Source organism: Podarcis vaucheri, assembly GCF_965113315.1.
Source record: "Podarcis vaucheri genome assembly, chromosome: 16".
In the NCBI taxonomy this organism is placed as follows: Eukaryota; Metazoa; Chordata; class Lepidosauria; order Squamata; family Lacertidae; genus Podarcis; species Podarcis vaucheri.
The window spans coordinates 31827806-31851471 of NC_138754.1; the positions used below are offsets into that span (position 1 = coordinate 31827806).

At 44.2% G+C, this 23666-nt stretch overlaps 1 protein-coding gene and 1 long non-coding RNA gene across 13 annotated transcripts in view; one reads left to right on the plus strand and one right to left on the minus strand.

Moving 5' to 3' along the window:
* The window catches only part of LOC309521177, a 325245-nt gene that overhangs the window by 264437 nt on the left and 37142 nt on the right, over window positions 1-23666 (plus strand). The window lies entirely within an intron of this gene.
* ARVCF (ARVCF delta catenin family member) overlaps window positions 1-23666 on the minus strand; it is a 605652-nt gene that overhangs the window by 252899 nt on the left and 329087 nt on the right. The window lies entirely within an intron of this gene.

The following is a 23666-nucleotide window of genomic DNA, read 5'->3' on the forward strand; positions in this document are numbered from 1 at the left end:
GGGGAAATAGGGGGTCTCTAACAACTCTCAGCACCCATAATAAATGGCACTTCCCAGAATTCATTGGGGGGAGCCACGGCTACAGTATGATACTGCGTTAAATGTAAAGTCCGGATGGGGCTTTAGTTCCTTAGCAGTCAACTTCAACGGAAATCACCCCTAGCCATAAGTGCTTCACAACTTTGAAGCCATCCACATGGCAAATGTGAGGTATCTGATGAGGTGGGAGCCAGATAAATATTTGCCTTGAAATATCCCCTTAAAATGCAGTTTGGAAGTGACCCCTTTGCTATTCCTGAATGTGCAGACGATAGCATATAATGACATTTCTGTGTCATATACACACAGAAATTCACTGTGTCTTTTTGCTAACATGTAAAACTGTGGGTGAACTGTTTGCCATAACTGAATTTAAATAAAACACACACACACCTGGTCATGGGGAACCAGATGTGACAGATACTGACCATCACTGCCCTTAAAAAATAGGAAGAACACAAGAAGCAGAGTAACAAAAAATAAAATTAAAAAATCACTCTAGATAGCCCATTTCTGTTCTGAAGCAATCCTTTCTCTTGGTTAATTCAGTTCTATGAATTTCAAATTGAATTAAGATGGGAAGAGCGCTGCAATTCAGGACAAATTACGGGTTTGTAGAGGAGTTCAAGGCTGAACTCCAACTGACCTCGCTATCGAAAGAATCCACAGTGACCCTATGGGACATAACAGCTCAAGAGTGGCTGTTAAAAGCTCACAATTTGATGGCTCGTGAAATATAGGGAATGCTTAAGTAGCAAGGCAGGCTACAGGCTATAAAACAAGGATGTGCACCCCACAGCCTGCATTTGACTAACTGGTGGCTTACTCCATTGATGGTTCTTGTGTGCCATTCAGATCCATGATGGATGCATTCAGCTCAGAACTTAAGTTTCACCACTGACTCTCTGGATTTCACCGTGTGAAAGAAGGTACACTTGGAAATATAATGGCAAGATTAGCCACCACCACAGCCTCTTATTTTAGGCCTTGCCGTGATTGTGTACTGTTGTAGAAGGAGCCACCCTGTGACAATATATCTGGTTAATATGTTGATCCATGACAGGGCCTTCTCGGTGGTGGTTCCCTGTTTGTGGAATGCTCTTCCTGGCGAAGTGTGTCTTCTCATTATTGGCCCTCAGTTGAAATCTAAACATTCCTGTTTACTCAGGCATTTGATTCCTGAAAGATATTGTTCCTGGCAATCCATAAATCATTGATTGAAAGATCTGCTCCACTTAAATGTGGAGAGGAGTTGTGGTGGACCCTCTGGGGGTGGAGTCCCGTGTTGCCTGGAGGATCCTGGCCACGTCATTGACCGGCCAGCCAATCCGCTGGCTGGAGAGGCGTGGCCAAGACCCATTTAAATGGAGGCGCCTGGCCTTGCTATGGACCTTGGTTGTTCGCTGTTGAGGGGCCTGGTAGGAATTTTTCCACTTGGCAAATTGGCATGGGCCATTTGGTTTTCACCTACCTTGTAGCAATCGTCACAACTTGTAAGGTTGTACAGTTAGGCATTGGGTGATCTTATGATGGAGGAGGGGAGGTGTGGCCATCACCTGTCCCTCCAAGCTTAAGGGTATTCTGTTAAAGCAATCCGGGGGTGTGGATCTGGTCCAAAGCCCGAGGCAGGGCTAGGGCCATGCCACGACCCCATTGGGAACCCAGGGGGGGGGTGCTCGAGTTGGTTTGCATCGACGGGGCTCCCCTTCCAGTGGTTTACCCTTACCGGACTCCCTGCATGACAGGTCAGGTCAATCCAATGCCTAAGCCAATACTGCTCACATTCTGTAACCAATAAAGTTGTGGCCAAAATTTGCCCAATTACATTAACCTAATATCTGTGTCCTGGTGTTTTACTCATCAACGAGGGGCTTGTCGTGATTGTGTACTGGTTAATATGTTGATCCATGACAGGGCCTTCTTGGTGGTGGTTCCCCGTTTGTGGAATGCTCTTCCTGGCGAAGTGTGTCTTCTCATCATTGGCCCTCAGTTGAAATCTAAACATTCCTGTTTACTCAGGCATTTGATTCCTGAAAGATATTGTTCCTGGCAATCCATAAATCATTGTGACTCAAAAATCACCGACACCTTCGTGTTGTGGGTGCATGGAAATGCAAAGACAACCAGGCCATAATCTGGTGTAACATATTAACCAGCCCATCGCCTTTTCTCTCCCTGAATACAGCAGATGCAAAATGTGCTTCTGCATGTGCAAAGACATGTATCTACTATCTTATCATTTCCTTAATTACTGACTCATAGAGCCAGCATGATGTAGTGGTTAGAGTCTTGGAGACCCAGGAGACCAGGGTTCAAATCCCTCCTGGGTCAGTAGAAGCTCACCAGGTGATATTGAAAACAATAGGCCAGTCACTATATCCCAGCTTAATCTACTTGACAGTGTGACTGTGAGGAAGAGGACCATGTATAGACCTTTACTTGGAAGAAAGATGGGGTGGAAATCTAAAAATAAATATTCCCCCCCCCCAAAAAAAAATAAACACCCCTTCACTGCAAGATTTTGGATTAGTTGAACCATCAGGATCCCTTCCAATTCTATGATTGTGCAGTCTTGGTAAATTACCTATGATTGCATTGTTTGGAAATGTTTTAGAAATATTCTGAGCTGAACAAAAACATTACTGTACAGTATATCATCACCCACAATATCAGCAAGGCCAAGTGAAGTCAGCTGAGGGAGCAAGCGAGGGCAAGAAAAGGCAGTGTAAACAAAAAAGCAAATATCTCCACAAGAAGTAGTAAAATAAAATAAAATAAAATAAAATAGGAAAACAGTTTTTGGTACTGCCAAAGGAACAGTGAATAGTGTGTGTGTGTTTTAATAAATAAATAAGATTTTATTAAAGCTTATTCATAATACAATAAGGAAAAGGAACTTATCTAAAGGAAAAGGAAAAGGAAAAAAACACCAAAAGAAAACAAACATACACAAAAAGAGAGAGAAAAGAGGAAAAATAAAAAAGACTTCCAAGCTTCTGTCTGCCAGTTACATAAAATAAAGTATTCCAAATATTCACTCTAGAATGACACCCAACTGTTGCTTTCTGTTAGAACAGTGAGTAGTTTTGACTTAAGAAAAAAGAAGGATAGGAGAGGGGGAGAAAAAGAGAATTCAGGTGATTAAAATGATTAAGGTATGAGGTAAGCAACAAAGCAGACTCCTCATCAAGTCACTGGAGCTATTTTATTTGCCACTCTAGATAGAGCATGAAGAATATGGTAGGATGTCTACATATTTCATTTTCATTCATTCACACATGTTTCTAAGTCAGTCCAAAATGCCGCTGCTCTGAGATGATTAGTGTCCATTTCTTCCTCTGCTGGACTAGAAAGCAATTTCACACACCCATAAAACTCATAACCAGAAAAATATAACACCTGCATTTTCCCAATTCTGCAATAGCTTATTCTGACCACCGGGGATAACACCCTCCTATACTTTTCTTTTCATACACCTTTTGCTTTTCTCCCTCGCCATCAGCTTCCCCAAACCACTTTGAGAAACCCAGGGCACTAATGGGACTTCACGTGATATTTTCAAACCAACAGCCACAAGCAGAATCCCTACCCATTGCTTCAGGAAATTAAAAAATTAACGAACTGGGTATATGCAGAAAGAAAAGAAACACGGAATAGTAACCTAGCTACCGCCTTAGTACCAATTAAGTCAGATTGCATTTTCCTGCTCAAGAACAAAAAGAGTGTCCCATGGAAAAACAGTAAATGGGCTAGTCAGACAGATTAATCAGTGGGAAACAGCAGCAAGTAACACTTGAAAATGTTGTAGGAGTGAATCAAGCCGAGTTCAAGGGCCAATTCTGATGCCATTTCAAAGGGAACTGTGTGTTTCTTAAGATAGACACATTGTATGAAAGGGGTACATCTTCACTGGTTCTGAACTCTCCGTTTCTGGCACTTAACCATGATTGTAAAGCACTTAACTATGACTAAAAGGATGTGAGGTTTGAAATGAAATCACAAAACAGTATCTTTTTTTCCCACAGGAAGGTCAGATGAGTTAATAAAGAGAGAAACAGAGCAGAGGCTAGATGATGATGATGACGACGGCGATGATGATAATTTATTATTTATACCCCGCCCATCTGGCCGGGTTTCCCTAGCCACTCAGGGCGGCTTCCAACAAAACATTAAAATACAATAATTCATCAGATATTAAAAGGTTCGCTAAACAGGGCTGCCTTCAGATGTCCTCTAAAAGTTGGATAGCTGTTAATTTCTTTGACATCTGAAGGGAGGGTGTTCCACAGGGCGGGCGCCACTACCGAGAAGACATAACACTCTGTGGACCCTCCGCAAGTCACAAGCTGAGGGTCAGTTTCAGATGTGCATGATAGAAGCTGCCCAAGTTGAGGTTCCCAGATCTCCAGGTCTGCCTGGACCCCTCGCCAGGTGGGCAAGAGCACCACACACACACACACACACACACACACACACACACACACACACTATTCCAGCCTGAACGTGCTGAGACTCTGTTCTGGCACCTCTCAGGTGGGCACCATTGCCATTCTAAGAGAACGAGGGAGATGTTTATGAAGAGTTCTGGCATCTTTTTCTAGAAAAATAGCACTGTAATACATATGATTGTGCATGCAAGTTTCAGCCCAGCAGAAACACAGACACTCAGAGAGGACGGGAGATCTGTCCTTCTCTGCTCCTGTCTCCCAATTAACTTCCGTCTCCAGCCCCCACCCCCAAATTATTCCACCAGGGGATGCCCCGGTTTTCTCAGATTTGGGCCCTGAACTCTCAGGGTCTGGGATGCGCCTGACCTGGCAACCATACCCAATGTTTTCCTTTACACTAAAGAAGTCGTTGAAGGCTGCCGATTTGATTGCTGAAATGTGCTGGAGTGGATATGATGCTTACTCTTTCTCAAGAGTTTCCCAGTTGAAATTCAGGGGAGTCACACTGTTAGTGACTCCCTGTGGTTCAGCTGCATGCAGTGGCGTAGCGTGGGGGTGCAGGGGGGGCCGGCCGCACCGGGCGCAACATCTGGGGGTTAGGGTTAGGGGGTGCAAATCCACAGGTTAGGGGGCGCAAATCCATGGGTTAGGGGGCGCAAATTACTTGCCTTGCCCCGGGTGCTGACAACCCACGCTACGCCACTGGCTGCATGGCTCATCTCCATCAGCCGCTCAGAATTGTGGGTCCAATTTAATGGAACTCCCTTCTAGCTGAGACTAGGCAACCCTCCCTGTTGAACTTTGGATGCCCAGTGAATATCTTTTTATTTCAGCATTTCAGATATCATAGCTTTCAACCAATTGTATTGTATTTATTAAGCTTATTATACACTGTTTAGAGGTGACTGTAATTAAGCAGTATATAAATTGTAAAAATAAATAAACAAATTCCACAAATATGCTAAAGCAGCAGGGAAAATGAAGGGTACAATGTCAATGCTTTTCTTTATTTAATAAATGTGTTGGCTGCCTTTCAAGATACAACACAAAATGCAATTATTTTCCCAAGGGAGCTTATGATATCTCAAAAATCTTGCAAAAAAACATATGTAATAATGCACAATGCAGTTATAATAAACAATAAAAGTGCACACACATTTCAGCAAGCCACTCAATGCACATATTTTGGTCACATCTACACCATACAATTAAATTTTTCCTATAGCACTTTGCCAAAGAATTCAGGAATCTGAAGTTTGTTAAGTGTTCTGGAAGTTGCTAGGAGACACCCCGTCCCCTGTACAGAGCTCCCATTTCGAGCACACTTAACAAAAGACAATTCCCAGGTTTCTTTGGGGAAGGCCATGACAATTAAAATGGTACAAGATTTCTTCAAATGTACACAGTGGATGTGATCCTAAGCATAAAAGGATACCTCATCTACCCCCATTACTGATACCAGTCCCCTTACACTCACCCCCAGAAGGGATTGTTGCAATATACAGTTACTGACTCACATTTGCATGCATGAAAGGGTTAACCTGAGCCCAGAGCTCAAGTAACCAGTGGAAGAAGCTCAGCAGGCTCCCAGCAGTCTTTGCTTCTTCCTTTGCTCTCTGCTTCCTTGAAGAAGCTGGCTACAAGTTAATTAATCTCTCCAAAAGGGGATTTTTACAGCCTGCTTCTTTCCTATTGCGAAGATTGCATGATTCTTTTCTAAGGAAACTACATTATTTTCTTTATTAAGTTGTTTGGAACCTTTTTCTTCTTTATTTTACTGCCCATGGATGGAAACCTGTTTGCTGTAACTATGAGTAAAATCTCCACTTATTTGCAAAGATAAGTGTCTGTGATTTATTCTAGCCTAAGTATTTTTGTGGGGAACGTTTGTTTAAAGGTGGATGAAGGCAGATGTAAATCTAACCAAGGTTTAATGTGCTTGGAGTAATCACCACTGTGGTAACTCTGCTATGAGAGAGTAAGAATCTTTCTTTCAAACCTCTCTCTCCAACAGTTCAGGTGAAGGAGGTTATTTTAATCAGGAACATTGTGCCAGGGAAATGATGTTTTGATGGGCAGTGAATCTTCCTCTAACATGGCTGCCACAGTCCTATCTGCCTCCCTCCTCCTACTCTACAGTTGCTTTAAAGCTAAGGGAAATACATTGGAAGATCCCATCACAGATTGCAAAGTGAGGTTTGGCCCCCAGCCACAGTTCAAAAACCTCAACCAAGGCTTCTTTGTTACTGAGCTCTGGGGACATATAGTTTCCTTTCGTCTCTGCAGAGCTGACTTTCATCTAGCAATATGACATTTTGGTTATTTGCTATTAGCTGCCCAAAGAACCTTTGTTATCAGGCAAGGTATAAATATTGTAAAAAAAAGTGTTTTAAAAATTCAACCATATCTTTGTTCTCACTTCACAGAAGCATATCCAAATAATCTGTAAAAAAGCAAACAAACCTAGCAAAGGTAAAAAATGTGTGAATTGCAATTTCATACTAAGCAACCGCCGCCCATCCTCCAATTTCAGCTACTTCAGATCTCAGCTACTTCATACATCCTTGTTTCATCTCTCAATAAATCTTGATACACTTTCCCCCCTTTGAAAACTGGCCTTGTTTAATTTAGTCTCTTCAAGGAAAGAACTGTGCATTAAACAGTAGGCTCTTCTCCTGCAAGAGACACATTAGGACACCGGGAAAAATAAGTCTTTGTACGGGCTCTGAAATCGTGCCAATTATACCACAACACAAGCATCTGGCCAGTGAGGATCAATAGATGGCACACTGGACGTGGGCACTGCCTCATGTTCAAGTCTATTCACAGCCAAATGTGCCACTGGATGGACTTGGACTCGCCAGCTGAGCATGGGAAAATTTCAAAAAATTTGAAGCACCAGATTTTAATTGTGAGAACGTCAAGCAGAACAGAAGGCTGGAATACTCCCAGCTGTTTCTCAGTGCCACAGGGCACATCTGGTGAAGCACCTGAAGTCGCAACAGGAAAAGAGTTCCTTGCTCTTTTCCCATAATTCCCTGCAACTCTATGCTCATTGGGCATTGTGGAATGTAATATGCATCTTAGGCTCCACCTGCACTATACATTTAAAACAGTATCCTGCCATGTTAAATTATCATAGTTTTCCCCAAAGCATCTTGGCAACCGTGGCTTGTTAAGGGCTCTGAGAGTTGTTTAAAGGTAAAGATGAAGAGACCCCTGACTGTTAAGTCCAGTTACGGACGACTCTGGGGTTGCGGCGCTCATCTCGCTTTACTACCCGAGGGAGCCACCGTTTGTCCGCAGACAGCTTCCGGGTCATGTGGCCAGCATGACTAAGCTGCTTCTGGCGAAACCAGAGCAGCGCACGGAAACACTGTTTACCTTCCCGCCAGAGTGGTACCTATTTATCTACTTGCACTTTGACGTGCTTTCAAACTGCTACGTTGGCAGGAGCAGAGACCAAGCAATGGGAGCTCACCCTGTCACGGGGATTCGAACCGCCGACCTTCTGATCGGCAAGCCCTAGGCTCTGAGGTTTAGACCACAGAGCTACAATTCCCAGAATTCCCTGGGAAGAGCGATGGACTATTAAACCACTCTGTGGTACGATACTGATTTAATGTTTAGTGCAGATGGCGTCTTAGCAAGGAGGAAGCATCCATATCTCAGGGATGGTGGAGGTCTAGATTCAGTTTGTACAGCTTCCTTCTTATGCACACATTTCCCTAATCTATGCATTTTGGGAAACACTGGTTGGTTGTAGACCTGCACCGCAAATTTCAAAGGATAGCTATGTTTTGGTTCATGTATTGTTTTGGAAAGTGCATTATTTGATAGATTTGGCTTCAAATGCATACTGAATCCATCCCTATCAGCAGGTAACTTCCTACCCTCATCCGGCTGCATTCACACACAAAGCAAAAGCTATCTGTCATGCAAACAGAATGTGAAATCTCCCACATCCATTGCATTGTTCTTGTTCCTTTTCTAGCCTCCCCGGGAAGAACAGCTCTGTGAGTAATGTATGAGTTATATATGAGTAAAGGAGGGGCCCCTCTTTTACTACAAACAGCTCTAAAGAAGAGAGGCAGAAAGTGCACTGTCCTTTCTCCAGACCTCCCAGCAAGGGTCAATTTCTGTGGTTCTCTATGGGGAAAGGGAAGGAATTTTTAAAATATTTTCCCTCAGCCTCAGAAGCTCATCTGCACCAGTGACAAGAATAGTATCAACAAGATTAGCAAGCAGCCCTAACAAAACCTCCACCACCCACTGATCCCAGGCTTTGATGGAAAGGCAGGAAGATGACACGTTCCATAAATGCCTTTCCATGCCCTGACTGCTTTGACAAGGGACACAGAAAACATTTTTGGAAAAAAAGAGGGAACTCTGGTTTAATTTCATTCCACATCTTATCTTGTTAGCCTCAACATCCACCTAGATATGTACATAAGAAGAGTCTTGCTGGATCAGATTAGTGGCCCACCTAGTCTATCGTCCTGTTCTCACAGTACAGGGGATGCGGGCAACGCTGTGGACTAAACCTCTGAGCCTCTTGGGCCTGCCGATCAGAAGGTTGGCAGTTTGAATCCCCGTGATGGACTGAGCTCCTGTTGCTCTGTTCCAGCTCTTGCCAATCTAGCAGTTTGAAAGCATGCCAGTGCAAGTAGATAAATAGGTACCACTTCAGTGGGAAGGTAAACGGCATTTCTGTGCGTCACAGTGTCCCATCGCGCCAGAAGCGGTTTAGTCCTGCTGGCCACATGACCCGGAAAGCTGTCTGTGGACAAACGCCGGCTCCCTCGGCCAGAAAGCGAGATGAGCGCCACAACCCCATAGTCTCCTTTGACTGGACTGGACGATTGTCCAGGGGTCCTTTACCTTTTACCTTTACCTATCTCACAGTAGTCTACCAGATGCCTACTGGAAGCCTGCAAGCAGGCCCTGAGTGCAAGAGCACTCTAGCAATTTCAGGCTGATAAGCCAATAAGTCTTTTGAACTACTCAAGACAAATTTGCCTGTTTGCCTGCTAACCACCTGCTTCTCCTGAGTTGTGCCTCTCCCTCCCATCCCCCTGCCCCATCCCCAGCTTGTAGGCTATTCTCTCACCTCACATTTGCCTTTACCTTCTGACAGGGTTACCAGAAATCCCCTGCTGCTGCCCAAAGCCCCATCTTGCAAGTATCCACATACTGTCTTCTGGCTCAGGCCATAATCCTAATATACTGCCCCTCTCCCCACACTGAATGGGCCGCCAAGCATGTTCTATACACAGGAAACCCTAGAAAGCAAATCCCCTCATAAGGTATCGGGCACTTCCCTCTTTTGAGCTGAACACGGGGGGGGGGGTTGTTTTGCCTGTCTTTGTAAGTGCTTCAAAGGTCCCCCTGAGAGGTAGAAAGTGCAAACATATTCCAAAAGAAAAGAAGCAAGAAGGGGTCAGAAGTAGGAAATTTACCCAGAGCTCTTCACCCTCCCTGTCTCAAAGGACTCCTTTGCGTTGCCTTCAAAGCATTCTCTCTTCGCCAAGGAAAGCAACCTTATTTACAAGCCTGTTCTTGAAATGAATGTGCACTGACCGAAGATAACACACACATTTTTAAACGGGGAAGGACAAGAGGAGATTGATGCAGAAACATATCTTCCGTCTACTCTGGTTGGACACAGAATTGTGTCAAAGTCTGCAGTTGGTTGATTAGAATATCACACTGCAATTTTCAGGAACTAATCAGCTCTAATGAGCCTGGGTAAGGCTCTGCGCACAGAGCCAAGTTGCACCTTGAAAGGAGATTTTAATTTGATTTGTTTCCAGAGAGATGTTTGGAGGTTAAGGCCAAGGGAGCATTGCCCTTTCAGCAGACCGCAAAAAGCTATATAAAAGTTTATATGTGCAACTACATGCCTCCATTAGGGACGTGGGTGGTGCTGTGGGTTAAACCACAGAGCCTAGGACTTGCCGATCAGAAGGTGGGCGGTTCGAATCCCCACGACAGGGTGAGCTCCCGTTGCTCGGTCCCTGCTCCTGCCAACCTAGCAGTTCGAAAGCATGTCAAAATCCAAGTAGATAAATAGGTACCGCTCCAGCAGAAAGGTAAACGGCGTTTCCGTGCGCTGCTCTGATTCTCCAAAAGCGGCTTAGTCATGCTGGCCACATGACCCAGAAGCTGTACGCCGGCTCCCTAGGCCAATAAAGTGAGATGAGCACCCTAACCCCAGAGTCGTTCACGACTGGACCTAATGGTCAGGAGTCCCTTTACCTTTAACATAGGGAGCAGGTACAAAGAGGTGTGTACCAAATGCATTTAGCATCTTCATACTTTCAGATCAATAGCTCACCAGGAAGTGGTCAAAACGTGAAATGAGACAGGGAATGGCAAGTAGCCAGTCGTAAGAGCAGTCATCAAGTCAAAAAAGAAGAGAAAACAGGGGTACAATTGCTGATAGCTCTGCCATGCCTGCTGCCCAGCAACTGTCCAAGATCATTCTGCTTCTTGCAAGAGAAAAATCCAAATTGCACCCACATGGCGGTAAAGGCATTCTAATAAACTAAACAATAGACTATTTGCTCCGTGTTAATTATACACCAAAATCTGCTGCTTAAAGTGGGTCGCCTCTCCCTGTCTCATGGCCAGGCCAGCTCTGCTGTTTCCTCAGTTGGGAACGGCCAACTCCATTTGTCAAAAACTTTCAGCAGATCCGGTTCAGTTTCTTTTCTTGGAAATTTGGCTATCAGCCTTATTACACATCAAAGATAAACTGGACAATGGGAGCATAAAATAGCAAAGGCAGTGACTGTGATAGGCACACAATGGCCAACACTGGAACCTTTCGAAGCCAAGATATGACCAAGCTGCTATAATGCAAAATAATATGCAGCCGTTCTCAAAGCCTGCATGTTCAATACAATGAGTCACTCGTAAAAAAGCTAAAGGACCCCTGACAGTTAAGTCCAGTCACAAATGACTCTAGGGTTGTGGCGTTCATTTCGCTTTACTGGCCGAGGGAGCCGATGTTTGTCCGCAGACAGTTTTTCCAGGTCATGTGGCCAGAAGACCAAGCCACTTCTGGCGAAACCAGAGCAGCGCACAGAAACACCGTTTACCTTCCCGCCAGAGCGGTACCTATTTATCTACTTGCACTTTGGTGCACTTTCGAACTGCTAGGTTGGCAGGAGCTGGGACAGAGCAACGGGAGCTCACCCTGTTGCGGGGATTCGAACTGCTGACCTTCCGATAAGCAAGCCCTAGGCTCAGTGGTGTAGATTAGACGCCACCAGCATCCCAATGAGTCATTCTACCTTCACCTTAATTCTCCTCTGATATTACCCAATGTTCCTGGGATACCCGTACTCTTCATCATCACCCAATAAACAAAGAGCAGGAACCACATTGAGTCTGTATAACTCTCTGCTTGTATCACTGAGACCTTCATCAATAAAAATCAACTGCAAAGGAATTCTAATCCAGTTCCTAGTAGCCAAATGAACTGGTTCTTTCTGTCGGGATCCATAATCCAAAAAACAACCCAGAGCTGGAGGTTGCAGAGGCACCAACTAAGGAGCTATGGAATCTTGAATTATAGTGCTAAGATGGACATCAAGGGTCATCTAGTACAACTCCCTACAATGCAGGAATCACAACTAAAGAATCTCTGACAAATGGCCATCCAAACTCTGTTTAAAAACCTCCAGTGAAGGTCCACCACTTACTGAGTTACTCATTTCCACTGTTGAACAGCTCTTACCTTCAGAAAGTTCTTCCTAATGTTTATTTGGAATCTCGTTTCTTGAACCTATTGGTTCAGGTCACACTCTCTGGAGCAGCGGAAAACAATCTTGCTCCATCTTCCATGTGACAGCCCTTTAGATATTTGAAGATGGCTACCAGAACAAGTTCATAGCTCTGAGCTGATTGCTGGAAGAGACCTGAAGCCCAGAAGAACATCCTGGAAGACCAGGGTTTTGTAGGGCCAGAGGCTGGACCTCATGGATACCTTTCCCTGAACCTGAAAAACCGGATGCCTCCCAACACACATCAATGTTCCAGCAGCAGAGAAAGCCCACCAGAGGGAGGCAATGGAACAGAGGAGTGCCAGGGGGTGCAGCCTAGAGGTGGTGTTCTGGAGACAGAAACTGAAATGGCTTCTTGGCTGCTCCCAACCTTTGTCAGAGCAAGTATCTCGGTCGGAGCTATCCGTGGTCCTGCAACCTCACTTATTTTCCTGTGGGATCTGCCATTGGATCAGAACACAACATGTTCTCATCCTGTAGGTTTCCCTGCCAACCCAATGTAGTGACACAGACTTCATGAGACCCACCAGAGTAAAGTGTATGGCCCAGCCCATATTCTGTGGACGGGCCAAGAGATGCTTAAACTTTTTCACCTCTCAATCTGTGGATTCTTAAGTAGCCAAAATGGCACCACCACTCCCAGAAAGGAGCCAGATATCAGCCTGCTCCAGGGGAACTCAAATATTTGCAGGTGTGCTGGGGGGGGACCTGGAAGGGGGGGGACATAAGGAGGCAAAATCCCCAGTGATGAGTAAGCATGTTCTGTGGCTAAGTCCCCATATGGTAAAGGTAAAGGGACCCCTAAGTCCCCATATAAGGTAAAGGTAAAGGGACCCCTGACCATTAGGTCCAGTCGTGGTCGACTCAGGGGTTGTGGCACTCATCTCGCTTTATTGGCCGAGGGAGCTGGCGTACAGCTTCCAGGTCATGTGGCCAGCATGACTAAGCCGCTTCTGGCGAACCAGAGCAGCACACGGAAACACTGTTTACCTTCCTGCCTGAGCAGTACCTATTTATCTACTTGCACTTTGACGTGCCTTCAAACTGCTAGGTGGGCAGGAGCAGGGACTGAACAATGGGAGCTCACCCCGTTGCGGGGATTCGAGCCGCTGACCTTCTGATCGGCAAGTCCTAGGCTCTGTGCTTTAACCCACTGTGCCACCCGCGTCCCTGTACTATACTGTACATTTAAAGCAGTATCATGCCACTTTAAGCACTTGCGGCTTTCCCCAAGGAATCCTGGGAACTGTAGTTTGTTTAGGGGGCTGAGACTTCTTAGGAGACCCATTTCCCCTTCTCATAGCTACGATTCCCGGAGTTCTCAGGGAAGAGGGATTATTAAACTGATCTGGTAAGGGAATAATGGTCTCCTAGCAACTCTCAGCACCCTTAACAAACTACAGTTCCCAGGATTCTTTGGGAGAGGCCATTGTCATTTAATGAGCTATAATACTGCTTTAAAAGTATAGTGATTTGGGGCCTATTGGGCAAAAATCAGGGCAGAAGGGGTATGGGGCATCCTGGAAATAGACCCCTGGTCACTTGTTGGAACACTTCACACTGCAACATTTTGTTGCCGGTCCATCCTGTTTAGATAAACAGTAGCAGCAGCAGCTTGGGAATTGGATATATGAATTTAGCTCCATGTGCTGGGAGATTTGGAGCATTGCTCTGCTAGCCAGAACAAACAATTTAGGAAAACTTGTGTTTTCCCCATTAACTTTAACTGTGGTATTCCTAAACAATAGGCTACAGATAAATAAAATAAACATTCTTTCCGGACCATTCAATTTAAGAATTACACTGAGGAGTAAACAAAGGACCACCTTTTCCTTTCAAAATTCATTCCCAACCCCCATCTTTATTACCTAATAACTGACATATATAATTTAAAATACATAGATGATTAGCCACATAGTTTTATTTTGTTTTACAGTATTTAAAGCACTGTTTTTGTTTTAAAAAACAAATTCATCTAGTCCTGAAGTAACCAGGGTGCTAACAGTTAGGCGTTTCCTCAGCAAATGCCTATTCCTAAATCAACATAAAACATGTTTTATATAAAGCAGTTTCCCCTTGTTTCAAAGTAATAAATTTCAGCTATGCCTGAAATAATCTGAGAGATAATTATGACGTCACCTCAGCAAATACTTGTTCCTAAATTGGCAAACATTTTAGGTTCTGTTTTTGTTTTGAAGAAGAAGAAGAAGAAGAAGAAGAAGAAGAAGAAGAAGAAGAAGAGGAGGAGGAGGAGTTTGGATTTGATATCCCGCCTTTCACTCCCCTTCAGGAGTCTCAAAGCGGCTAACATTCTCCTTTCCCTTCCTTCCCCACAACAAACACTCTGTGAGGTGAGTGGGGCTGAGAGACTTCAAAGAAGTGTGACTGGCCCAAGGTCACCCAGCAGCTGCATGTGGAGGAGCGGAGACGCGAACCCGGTTCCCCAGATTACGAGACTACCCCTCTTAACCACTACACCACACTGGCTCTCGAAAGTCAGAAACTTCTGCTGGGCCTGTAACAATCAAGGTGTTGACAATTGCATGCTCCCTCAGCAAATGTTTTCTTCGTTAATCACCATTTGCTCAAGGTAAAATGAACTTCCTATCCCAAAAGCCATTCTTCCTCAGCCAGGTTAACCTTGCCTTTCAGGCTGGCCAGGGAAAAAGAGGCTAAAAAACAGCTGGGGGCGGCGAGAGGTTTGCAGAAGAAAACCAGTGAGCAGGAGAAAAGGTGAACAGGCAGTTCACATCCCCCAAACCTATTTATTTTAAATCTATCCATTTAAAATAGGCTGCAGGGCAGCTTATCATTGCAAGCACGACACCGAAATAAGGCCAAATGGTCATTAGAAATGTACCAACTATTACAACTGCAAAACGGTGCTGAAAAATAATGGTCACATCTGCCCCATATGTTTAAAACACATTTAGAGAATATGATTTCTCCTAAAGAACCTGGATGATAGTTTTCACGGGCAACTGATCAGCCACTGTGATAACAGGATACCAGACCAGATGGACCTCTGACCCAATCCAGCAGATGCAAAACTGCCATTTTAAAACCTGCATTCATTTCTCTCTCTTCTCCTGCTATGGCTTCATGCAAATGCAGGATTCTGAATGGGCACTGTGAATTCTCCAATGGGGGCTGCGCTCTGACTCTGGGCAAACCCGGGGTTGTGGTGTGCAGCACTACAAACCTCCCATGGGGACTGCGTGACGACAGCCTTACATTTCTATGTATATAGAAAGAAATGCATGGCGCTGATGGGACCTGGGCAACATTTAACGGCAACATGTAAAGAAAAGGCCAAACCAATTTCTGGAAGGTGGAGGCTGGCAGCAAGCCTGGCAGGCTTCTCCTAAAAAGAAGAGTCAAAAGAAGATGTAGCTACTGACAAGGCCCTGTCTGTTGTCCAAAGTGTCTTCAAATTTTGGTAATACAACTGCCAAGTATTACCATAGAAAGAGAATTAGGAGTAAGCTCTTGTCTGATGACTAGCTAGTCCAAATGCCCCCAAATAAGAATTATGATGGGGTCACAGGGTTGGAAACCCACTTCTCCCTCATTCTCTTTTGGTCTGCTCTTTGAGCAGTTCAGTCCCAAATTCCAAGACCTTCTGTGCCATCTTGCTGCGGGTCAGGCCCAAACTAGGAAGAACTCCAGGGTTTGTGTTTTGCTTCAAGGGGTGCCATGGGTAAACAGTGTGTGTTGCAGCTCTGAACCCAAAGGAAAGCCACTGGAAATTGTGAAGGCATTTGCCCAGGAGAACTCTTCTCAGTGTTAGAATGCAAGGTTCTGTAGGGTTATTCTCACGGCGCATTTGCATTCTGACAAACAAATACACCTCTTATGCTCCCTCCTTTGGCATAGGCTAAATGTTATCTGTCACAATCAATCATGGTTTGCTTACTTCACCAAGTGCCACTTAGCTACCTATTTGAAGCAGAGGTTCAATGGATGCTTTAGGTGAGATTCCTGCATTGCAGGTGGTTGGAGTAGATGGGTCTCATGATTCCTTCCAACTCTATAATTCTATGATTTTATGATCTCCTATAAAGAGCAACAGGGATGCGGGTGGCGCTGTGGGTTAATCCACAGAGCCTAGGACTTGCCAATCAGAAGGTCAGCGGTTCGAATCCCCACGACAGGGTGAGGTCCTGTTGTTCAGTCCCAGCTCCTGTCAACCAGCAGTTTGAAAGCACATCAAAGTGCAAGTAGATAAATAGGGAAGGTACACGGCATTTCCGTGCACTGCTCTGGTTCACCAGAAGCGGCTTAGTCCTGCTGGCCACATGACCCAGAAGCTGTACGCCAGCTCCCTCGGCCAATAAAGCGAGATGAGCACCGCAACCCCAGAGTTGGCCACGACTGGACCTAATGGTCAGGGGTCCCTTTACCCTTTACAGAGCAGCGGCTCACAATTGGTATAGTAAAAATTGCATACACATACAAAGTTGATATAGATCCAAGACCAGGTGTGAGGAACCTCCAAGTGCTTCTCAACTCCAGTTCCCATCAGTCCCAGCAAGAATGGCCAATGGCCAGGAATCTTGGAGACTGTAGTGCAGCAACATCTGGAAGACTTTAGGTTCCTTACACCTGCGCAAGACCTTGTGTAAGGCAAAGTGGTTCTCAAAGGTTACCAAAAAACCTCATCTCAACTAAAAGCCTTCTGCTTTCGGATGAGTAAACACAATATGAATTAATCTAATGCCAAGAGTTGTTTTTTACTCATTCCAGAATATACCTTTGCTAATATGAGATAATCTACTAAAAGATTAAAAGAAAGCAATTGAGTTTTTACACGAAACAGCGAAAGGCCTGAGATAAATTGTAAATCAGGCCAAGATTAAAGGGAGGTGGGAGAGAGGATTAGGCATACGTGGGCTATACTATCAGGCAAGTAAATTGATGTGATTTAAAGATGAAAGTGATTCTTTTTTATCATTAAAGCAGTGTTAGTTAAAAAACAAAACAAAAAAACACCACATGTTGCTTTGGTTATCAAAGAGAAAGGAGATGCAGGTTACCCTCAAGAAAATGTTATTATTCAATCATTAAAGATCATAAAGATTATAATGTAAGATTTATGACACTGTGGGAAAGGAAGCCATTGTACTGTCAGAAGAAACACACCAGGGTTTAACAGGAGCAGCTCAGAAGCGTAACAGCAGGGAGTGGAGGACAAGATTAGAAGAGGATTGGCGTCTGTATTTGGATCAGCAACTGACAGAAAGTGTTGTCCCTAAAACCAGAGGATCCAGTAGTGTGTAAGGCACCAAGGGTTCCAAAGTGAGAAACTCTGGATGCACAAACTAAACCTGGATGTATATTTTTTAAAAAAATCCAGCACACTTTTCCAACCATGCCATTATACCACAATTTGTCAGTCAATACGGCGAGACTCAATGATGACTCGTGTTCAAGGTGTTACTATTAGTACATAAAGCCTTTAACAGTTTGGGAACAGTTTACTCACAAGATTGCCTTACCCCACACAGGTCCACTCCAGCACTTCAGTCTGAGGGACTGGCACTGCCACATAATATCCGTTCTGCATTTGGAAGAATAGATTTTTCAGGGTGGAAGTACCTATGGATACCAGGCAGGTGCCTTCACCTGACGCCATTTTGTTGTTGTTGTTGTTCCTTCCGGACCTTGGCTCCAAGCAATTTTTCCCCAGTGACAGAGTAGCTTCTTAGAGGCTGGGCAGTCTTTTACTTCCCTTTCTTCCCCTCAGCCTGTCTCTCTCATTCTTGTCAGAAGCAAGTATTTCTCTGAATGCAAGGTGCTGGGAATCACAAGCAAGGAAATAAATTTGCACTGGGGTTCTTCTTGTGGGCTTCCCAGAGGCCCTCGTGAGAAGAGAATGGGCCTCTGGTTTGATCCGCAGGGTTCTTCTTCTGCCAGGGTGTGGGGTGTTGAGACACCTGACGTTTCACTTCCCTCTGTCATGGTCTGGTTCACGGGTGATCAAAGTCCCGGCTGGGGATGTCAGGACCGGGGTCAAAATGGCGGGGTGGGAGCAGGAACGGGGGTCTGGAAGCCAGGAAGCCAAGAGTCCGAGGGTCAGAGAGCCGGGAATCAAGAAGCCAAGGGTCCGAGGGGCCAGGAAGCAAGAAGTCACGGTCAGGGCTCCAAGGATCAAGGAGCAAGGAGTCACAAAGTCAGGGTCCGAGGATCAAGAAGCAGGGAGTCAAGAAGTGAAAGTTCAAGGATCAGGAAGCAAGAAACCAAATGCAGCAAGGCAGGCAATGTGTTGCTGTGGCAAAGAGGCAAAGGGAAATGCTGACCTTATTTCCCTTCCCAGCTCTTGCCACCAGGTGCTGTGAGTTACCAATCAGTCTCACCTGTGTGGCTGCGCCTTGCCTCTTCAGAACAAACTTACGAAGGCCCCAGTCCTGCAGAGTCCTATTGGTCGCAGGGCCTGGCTCCTGCACACACACCTGACACCCTCACCTGAGCTGCGCTAAAGCTCTTCCCAGAGCTGTGTTTTGCCATCAATGCCTTCTCCAAATGAGAATTCTGTGCCTTCAGCTCCTTGACCCAGTCGTTCACCTCTGTGAATCAGTCAGTTTGAGTTCTTAGTTTTATCACCTCATTCTTGACCCCCATCTGCCTGAGGTGATGCTCTTTTCCTCCTCAGCTTTGCAAACCCCTCTTCTTCTTCAGATTTGTGATGCAATTTGTGCCACCCAAAAGCAGTCCATGTACAGCTTCCTCAAGCTGTTACTCGCTTGCCATATTCTCCTTTTACACAAGCACCTTGCCCTTGAGTAGTTTTGTCAAACTGATCCCTTTTCCCTCAGGGCTCTTCACCTTCTATTATTTTCTCACTGACAACCTCCTTCAAGAAGAGGCTTTTTCCTCCTTAACAGAGAGCGCAGGTAAAGATAGCCAATTTATTTGCAACAAACTGAAGTGAAAATTTGTAAGTGTCCTTCATGCGTCTCTCTATGTGTGTGTGTGGGGGGGAATCTTAAGCTGCAACTACTGACATGTGAATCTGACCATTTCAGTTTCTTGTTTTTGTTTTTGTTTTGAATTCCAATCTTAAGTATGGTTCTCCACATTTCTTTCTTTACAATGGTTTTTATTAAATATTCCAATCATATGTATCATTTTTTTTACACATTTTCTTCTTGATTTCCCATCCCTCCTTCCCTGATGTTTTTTTTCTTCCCCGTTAACAGCTCCATTAAATCACATCTACATTTATTTTCTAAGCCCCAAATATGCATTCTCTACATTCTTCCGGTGCTCATATCTCAAATCCTGTACAGGATTCCATATAAGAATGATAATTCAACAAGTAGCCCACTAATGGCCTCCATTCAATTCTCCATGTTTCCACCTCAGTTTGCAAATAAATAAATAAATAAATAAATAAATAAATAAAGTCCTCATCTGAATTCCTCAGCATTTTAGTTTGATTTTTTCCCCTAATATACACATTTTTGTATGCAATTTTTGCCTAATAGACACATTTTTGGGGCAAAGCAATGTTCCCAAATATAACGCATTTTCAGCCGTTATTTTCACAAACATATACATTTATATGTACACTTCAGCCTAGTCTATTAATTTTTGTACACATTACTTGGCTGGAGAATTGAATTGCAATATTCAAACAAATGTGAATTCTGAAGGATGGCTGTGTCTTGGGTTGCATATGATTTCAGAAAGAGAGTAATATATGGGACCCCCATTAAAGGCAAAATGAACTGAATTTTGACCCCATTTTTAAGCAACACAAAGGTAAAATGTGAGGGTTTAACTGTTTGTTATTTTGTTCATCAATCCTGTCTCCAGAGATGCAAGGCTTGCTACTCCCAAAGCCTGGACTTCATTTAATGCCCTGCTTGAAATAACCAAATTGGGTAAATATTTAACCTCCCACTTCAAAGTGCCAGAAATCCAAGGGTATTAGTTCTTTCCAGCAGGGAGCTGGGCAGCTTATAATATGTGTGGATTGCCATCTAAGGTTAACAGGGGGAAAGGTACAATACTGTGGTGACAATCTCCCGCAAGCCCCCCTTTTCAAGGATTGGAGATCTGAGCCTGATTGAGACATTACCTCATAAGCCTGAATCTTAAAATGGGGTCACAAACAGATTATTGTTTTTATGCACGGTAGCATGTACCGCCTATCATAACAGGTAAGATTCAGCAGTGTATCTGTCGTCGCTACAGATTGAGGGTTGTAGCCAATGTGACTCTAAGTTAAAGTCACTTAGCAGCATAATGGTTCTCCTGATGAACTGTTTTGTGCCAGTGGGACATTGTTGTGCAAGAGAATGCATAAGCAGCCTCTGTTAATCCCCGCGACGGGGTGAGCTCCCGTTGCTCGGTCCCTGCTCCTGCCCACCTAGCAGTTCGAAAGCATGTCAAAGTGCAAGTAGATAAATAGGTACTGCTCAAGCAGGAAGGTAAACGGTGTTTCCATGCGCTGCTCTGGTTCGCCAGAAGCGGCTTAGTCATGCTGGCCACATGACCCGGAAGCTGTACGCCAGCTCCCTCGGCCAATAAAGCGAGATGAGTGCCACAACCCCGGAGTCGACCACGACTGGACCTAATGGTATTGAGCAATCTGTTGTGCAAGACATTTCCGCCTGTACAACTGTAGCGCTGGATTCCTCAGTTGCACGACACTGAAACTCACCCATCCTTTAGCGCAAGACCCTTTGTGCTAATGGATGGAGAACATTGAATACGGCCTTAAGAGAATTTTTAATAGCTGGTATCTGACCCCAGCCAAACTGGCCAAGATGTACAAGAAATGCTCTGATGTCTGCTTTAGATGCAAAAAAGGGGTTGGTACCTTTATGCACATGTGGTGGGACTGTGCAAAGATAAGAGAATTTTGGGATATAATATACAATGGACTCAAAAATATCTTTAAATTCCCATTTGTTAAAAAAACCTGTACCCTTTTTGTTAGGCATTATGTCCATTGATATACAAAAAAAAATCACAGAACCCTCTTCATATATGCAACCACAGCAGCGAGGATTTTAATAGCAAAAAACTGGAAAGGTGATGTAATCCCCACAAAAACTGATTGGCGAGCAAAGATGATAGAATATTCAGAACTTGTAAGGATGACTGGGAGAATAAAAGGAAATTCTAACCAGAAATTTAGTAAAGATTGGACAATGTTCAAAGAATATCTTAAAAAGTACTGTACTAGCACAAATCTCCTGACAGATTTGGATTGAATCTTGAAGTTGAAGGAAATTATAAAGTAATCCCCCCCTGATAATTACCTGAAAAGTATAATAAAAATGAAGTGTGTATAGACTAATAAGGTATAAAAAGCACCATGAGGTGAATTGGAAGTTAAAGGGTATGTAATGTCAAATGAGGAGTTGTTAATCAGTGTCTATGGTCTGTTTATGTCGTTTTTTGTTGTGTTTATGTTCTTTGTAAATTGTAATAAAGAATCTTTATAAAAAAGAGAACTTTTAATAGCACACAATCATAAATAAGAACAGTGCTTAGAATACTCAGAGATAAATGAATAAACCACAACATCGGACGTTCTAAGGCTGTGAAGTAATTGGTGGGAAGCCACCTCATCTAGTTGAGCTCTCTAAAGATAGAATTATTCCCCTAATTTGGACGGTGGCAGGTCATTGCCTACTAACTAATGGAACAGCTTGTTCTGCCTCAGCGTCCCATATTTATAGCCGGCCAAGCAGACTTTGATGACCGTGGCCAATAAACAGTGACCTCAAGATTCTGTCTCCAGGCAGAAAAGAAGGAGGAAGAGAAAAAGCTTTTGCCTTGAGATTTCAGTTTCTCACTTCTCTGGCAGACTGTACATCATCTCAAGAAAACTTTTAACTAGTTGCTATCTGGAGTAAGACATACATAACAGGCAACCAAAGGGATATAAAGAGGGGAAAAGGACCTGCTTTCTCGGTTCTATTTGTGTAAAAGAATAGGATGGATAATACCTCTTTAAAAAGCAGTCTATGACCAAGCTAGCTTTCACTAAGCTATGTGGCACCATAATGTTATGTTTCCCATCTCCAATTCCGCCTTGTATTCGTCGCACACAGCACCGTTTCTGTTCTGCTGCAGTTCAGATTGTGCCAAAAATGACACTATTTTTCTCACTGTCCTCTGTGGTGAAATTAGATGTTAAATAAATCACACAATTCTTATGTAAAGTGCATTGTCATTATGGTTTTTACTAAACCCGTTTATTTCAATGCAAAGGAAACACAAGGCAAATAGCGGGATGAAATCAATAACATATAATCTGCAGACTGAAAGGAATCACAACAAATACTGTTCTTATTCCCTGGATTGATTTCCATTCTGGACATGGGATAAATACGTGAACACCAGCAGTTTCTATTGCCATATTTTATTCCGTCAGAATTCTCCAACACCTCTGTGTGTAGCCTCACCCCCAAAAAAGAGAGAATGAGAGACCCCAGACTACTATCAAGGGACAGGCACAATCAAGTACAGTGGTGCCTCAGGTTAAGTACGTAATTCGTTCTGGAGGTCCGTACTTAACCTGAAACTGTTCTTAACCTGAAGCACCACTTCAGCCTATGGGGCCTCCTGCTGCTGCCGCGACACCGGAGCCCGATTTCTGTTCTCATCCTGAAGCAACGTTCTTAACCTGAAGCACTATTTCTGGGTTAGCAGAGTCTGTAACCTGAAGCGTATGTAACCTGAAGCATATGTAACCTGAGGTACCACTGTATTTTCAAGAAGCTTTTTTTATAACACAGTTTTGTGTTTCTCCCTCAAGAGCAATTTGGCAACAGTACAATGAGATAACTGTATTTTACCTCCCTGATTCCTAAATGTCAGTCTCCCGGCTGCAATGTACATTAAATGCCCATTAATGCAGCATTCGGAGCACCAAATACCTATAGTGTGCATGGATGCCTCTGAGTGGGGGGAAATCAATTAGACCAACCAACCTTACACAGATATCTCAGCTGGTAATTGTCTATATTCCACTATGAAAATTAAGAAAAGCAACAACATTACAAGGGTATCTCTGTGTCGGGAAAATATTGAACATCACCAAGATAGCTTGCACCTCCCAGAATGCAGAAATCTCTCTGTGTGTGCCATAAACCCCACGGAGCTGTCTTGGAAGGGATGTCCGAATCCTGAGGAGGAATGGGAGGAACTTGGGGAGTTGTATGCCCTTGGGAGGGATGCGGGTGGCGCTGTGGTCTAAACCACAGAGCCTAGGGCTTGCCGATCAAAAGGTTGGCGGTTCGAATCCCCGCGATGGGGTGAGTTCCTGCTGCTTTGTTCCTGCTCCTGCCAACCTAGCAGTTCGAAAGCACGTCAAAGTGCAAGTAGATAAATAGGTACCGCTCTGGCAGGAAGGTAAAAGGTGTTTCCG